General features: G+C 42.2%; 1 pseudogene; it reads right to left on the reverse strand.

The window, feature by feature from the left end:
- Positions 1-2,628: 2,628 nt before the first annotated feature.
- Positions 2,629-3,149, reverse strand: LOC102117204 (large ribosomal subunit protein uL23 pseudogene; annotated as a pseudogene).
- Between the last annotated feature and the right edge of the window lie 1,897 nt (positions 3,150-5,046).

Genomic DNA, 5,046 nt, shown 5'->3' on the forward strand with positions numbered 1-5,046 from the left:
TCTTGCTGCTTTTTCAATTTTCTCTTTGTTTTAGATATTCAACAATTTAATTGTAATGTGTCTTGGTGTAGACTTCTTTGGATTTATCATAGTTGGAGTCTCCTGGGGTTCTTAAATCTTATCCATATCTTTCCCCAGATATGAGAAATTTTAAGCCATTTTTTTTTTCAAATAAGCTTTCTATTCATTTCTCTCTGTATTCCTTCTGCAACTTCCATAATGTATATATAGGCTTGCTTGATAGTGTCCTGTAAATCCCTTAAACTTTCTTCACTTTTTCTTTTCTTTTTTCTTCTTTTTTTTTTTTTGAGACAGGATCTCACTCTGTCACCCAGGCTGGAGTGCAGTGACATAATCTCAGCTCACTGCTACCTCTGCCTCCCAGGTTCAAGTAATTCTTCCACCTCAGCCTCCTGAGTAGCTGGGACTACAGGTGCGTGCCACCACACCCAGCTAATTTTTGTATTTGGTAACAGAGTTTCAACCATGTTGGCCAGGCTGGTCTCGAACTCTTGACCTCAAGTGATCCACCCACCTCAGCCTCTCAAAGTGCTGGGATTACAGGTGTGAGCTACTGTGCTCAGCCCATTCTTTTTCATTCATCTTTTTTTTCCCCCTCTGACTGGATAATCTCAAATGTCCTGTCTTTGAGTTTACTGACTGATCAAGTCTATAACCCTTTTAGTGATTTTTTGGGGGTGGGGGGACAGAGTCACACTCCATTGCTCAGGCTGAAGTGCAGTGGTGTGATCTTAGCTAACTGCAGCCTCAAGCTTCTGGGCTCAAGTGATCCTCCTGCCTCAGTCTCCCAAGTAGCTGGGACTATAGGCATGTGCCACCATGTCTGGCTAATTATTTATTTATTTTTTTGTAGAGAGGGCATCTCGCTATGTTTCCCAGGCTGATTTCGAAGTCCTGGGTTCAAGTGATCCTCCTGCCTCAGCCTCTCAAAATGCTGGGATTATAGGTATGAGAACTGTACCCAGCCCCTTTAGTGAATGTTTGATTCTTCTATTGAATTTTTCAATTCAGTTATTGTATTCTTCAGCTCCAAAATTTCTGTTTGGAGATATATATATATATATATATATATATATATATTTTTTTTTTTTTTTTTTTTTTTTTTTTTGAGACGGAGTCTCACTCTGTCGCCCAGGCTAGAGTGCAGTGGCATGATCTCGGCTCACTGCAAGCTCCGCCTCATTCTCCTGCCTCAGCCTCCTGAGTAGCTGGGACTACAGGCGCCCGCCACCACGCCCAGCTAATTTTTTGTGTTTTTAGTAGAGACGGGATTTTACCGTGTTAGCCAGGATGGTCTCGATCTCCTGACCTCGTGATCCACCTGCCTCAGCCTCCCAAAGTGCTGGGATTACAGGCGTGAGCCACCGCGCCAGGCCTCTTTTTATATTTTCTCTGTTAACATTCTCATCCTTTTACTGAGTTCATTGAACTTCTTTATGATGGTTATTTCGAATTCTTTCTCAGGTAGTTCATATATCTATGTTTCTTTAAGGTTGGTTTCTGGATATTTATTTTACTCCGTTGCACCTGCCAAATGTCCTTGTTTCTTTATGTGCCTTGTAATCTGTGGTGAGATCCACACATTTGAAAAAGATACATATATATAGCCCCCTTTCTGCATTTGGAGACTGGCTTTGTAGAGGGAAAACAAAATCAGCCTAACTAGAGATCCCGTGGGCCTTTCAAACCTCTTCTGGATGTCTGTTCTCTGGACTTGTGCATGTAAAATCCCAATTAGAGTCATCTCACTGTTTCTTTTTTCAGAAGCTAGTAATCTCTGGCTTTCTCTGGTGTCTTTCTGTAGCACTGCAGGTTTTCTTCAGCTGCCTTAAGCTGCCCAGCTCTCTTTTGTTCTCAGCAGCCCTAGGCTTCTAGAGTATGCTGAATCTCATCAGCATGCCAAGTGAAGTGAGACAGAAACTAGTTCCTCAAGCAGCCCCCTCAAAAGCCAGAATGTTGGATGCATACTCTGCTCTTCTCCCTATTCCTTCCCCCTTCACCGAGAGAGGCCACTGAGCTGTATCAGCCTCTGTCTGCTGCACTGCAGGTCTTCTGGGGCAGCAGCCAACTACCTAGCTCTCTTTTGTTCTCAGTAACCCCTGGGTACCTAAAGTATACCTAAAGTCATATCAGCACTCCAAGGCAGGTGAAACAAAAACCAGTTCCTTGGGCAGTCCCCTGAAAAGCCAGGATGTTGAATTCAAACTCCATTCTTCTCTTTCTCTACCAATGTAGAAGCTGAGAGTTAGAGATTTTCTTCTGACCACACCACACTGAGCCAGGGGAGGGACTATGGTGAGTGAGTGCCTTCTAGTCCAAACCTTGCCTTTGTTCTCAGTGGCTTCCAACCTGGTACCTTTTCCTATCACTTCTTTTTTTTTTTTTTTTTTTTTTTTTTGAGACGGAGTCTCGCTCTGTCGCCGGGGCTGGAGTGCAGTGGCCGGATCTCGGCTCACTGCAAGCTCCGCCTCCCGGGTTTAAGCCATTCTCCTGCCTCAGCCTCCCGAGTAGCTGGGACTACAGGTGCCCGCCACCTCACTCGGCTAGTTTTTTGTATTTTTTTTTTATGTTGAAAAGATATATATATATATATATATATATATATATATATATATATATTTAGAATTAGGCAGCTGGACTCAGTTTAGATGATCCCAATTTTGTTGGCAACATCCAAAGCGTCGTAATCAGGAGCCAGTCGAACATAGGCCTTTTTCTCTCCATCAGGCCGAATCAGGGTGTTGACCTTGGCCACATCAATGTCATAGAGCTTCTTCACAGCCTGTTTAATCTGGTGCTTGTTGGCTTTAACATCTACAATGAACACAAGTGTGTTGTTGTCTTCTATCTTCTTCATGGCAGACTCAGTGGTCAGCGGAAACTTGATGATAGCATAGTGGTCAAGCTTGTTTCTCCTGGGGGCGCTCTTCCGAGGATATTTGGGCTGCCTCCGGAGTCGCAGTGTCTTGGGCCGCCGGAAGGTGGGTGACGTGCGGATCTTCTTTTTTTTTGTGGCTGTGGACACCTTTGAACACTGCCTTCTTGGCCTTTAAAGCCTTCGCTTTGGCTTCGGCTTTAGGAGGGGCAGGAGCTTCCCTCTTCGCTTTCGGCGCCATCTTGTGAAAAGCTTTTGTATTTTTTAGTAGAGACGGGGTTTCACCTGGTTAGCCAGGACGGTCTTGATCTCCTGACCTCGTGATCTGCCCGTCTTGGCCTCCCAAAGGGATTACAGGCTTGAGCCACCGCGCCCGGCCTCCTATCACTTCTTAAATTCAGACATGACAGAAACAAGTTGTTTGGACAGACCCCTGAAAAGTCTAAAATTGACACATACGTCAGTCTTCTCCGTCCCTTCCCAGGAAGAAGCCAGGAGCTGCAGCTTTTCTCCTGATCATGTCGTGCTAAACTAGGGAAGGGAGTACGGAAAGCAACTGCCACATATTTTCCAATTGGCTTTCATGAGGCTGTTTCTGTGCTCACCTGGGGTTCAGAAGCCTCTTTTAGCTTCTAGATTTGTTGCAAAGGAATTGGTCCCTGTAATGCTGTTGAATTGGTGTCTCCGTGGGTGCAGAGGGGCTGGGGTTTCCTAGTCTGTAATCTGCTGACATACAAATCTCTTTGGTTTTTTTTTTTTTTTTTTTTTTGGTTCGTTTGTTTTTGTTTTTTGTTTTTTAGACAGGGTTTCACTCTGTCACCCAGGCTGGAGTGCAGTGGTGGAATTTCAGCTCACTGCAACCTCTGCCCACCAGGCTCAAGCAATCCTCCCACCTCAGCCTCCTGAGTAGCTGGAATTACAGGCATGTGCCACCATGTCCGGCTAATTTTTGTGGTTTTTGGTAGAGAGGGCGTTTCACCATGTTGGCCAGGCTGATCTGGAACTCCTGACCTCAAATGATCTGCCCACCTCGGCCTCCCAAAGTTCTGGGATTACAGATGTGAGCCATTACACCCTGCCAAAATCTCATTGTGATTTTAATTTGCATTTCTCCAATGTCTAATGATGTTGAACAGCTTTTCATGTGCTTGTTTGCCATCAATACATATGTATATATGTGTGTGTATATATGTACGTATATGTGTGTGTCATGTCTTTTATTTTAATTGGATTGTTTGCTATTTTACTGTTGAGTTTTGAGAGTTCTTTATATATTCTACATACTAGTCCTTTGCTGGATATGTGATTTGCAAATATTTTCTCCAGTGTGTGGCTTTCTTTTCTTCCTTTTAACTGGGCACACTCATGCATCACTTAATGATGGGGATATGTTCTGAGAGATGCATTGTTGGGTGATTTCCTCATTGTGCAAACATCAGAGAGTATACGTACACAAATCTAGATGACATAGTCTATGACACTCCTGGGCTACACGGTATAGCCTACTGTTCCTAGAATACAAGACTGTATAGCATGTTAGTGTACTAAATAGTGTAGGCAGTTGTAACATAGTGAAATTTGTGTATCTAATAAACATGTCTAAACATAGAAAAGGAACAGAAAAAATATGGTATTATAATCTTATGGCACCACTATAGTATATGTAGTCTATCATTGACTGGAATGTCTTTGTGTGGTACATGGCAGTATTTTACAAAGTAAAAATGTAAATATTTTGATGAAGTCTAATTTATCAACATTTCCCTTTTTGAATCTTGCTTCTGGTGGCAAGACTTAAGAACGATTTGCTTATCCCTAGATCATGAAGATTTTTTCTTACATTTTTCTCTAAAGGGTTTACACTCTTACATTTTCATTTACGTGCATGATCTATTTTGAGTTGAATTTTGTATGTGATGTAAACTAGGTCACAGGTCATATTTTTTGCTTCGGGGTGTCCAACTACTCTAGTGCCATTTTAAAAGGCTATCTTCCTCCACTGATTTTTCTAATTTTATTTACTATTCATAATTTTTATCTTTCTATGAACATGATTTATAAAAATCCTATTTTAAAGTCTTCAAAAAGTGTTTTTTTTTAAGCTTAAGCATAGTGAATTCCCATTTTTATTGTTGATAAGTTAAAATAGT

This window comes from Macaca fascicularis, chromosome 9 (genome assembly GCF_037993035.2).
Source record: "Macaca fascicularis isolate 582-1 chromosome 9, T2T-MFA8v1.1".
NCBI lineage: Eukaryota > Metazoa > Chordata > Mammalia > Primates > Cercopithecidae > Macaca > Macaca fascicularis.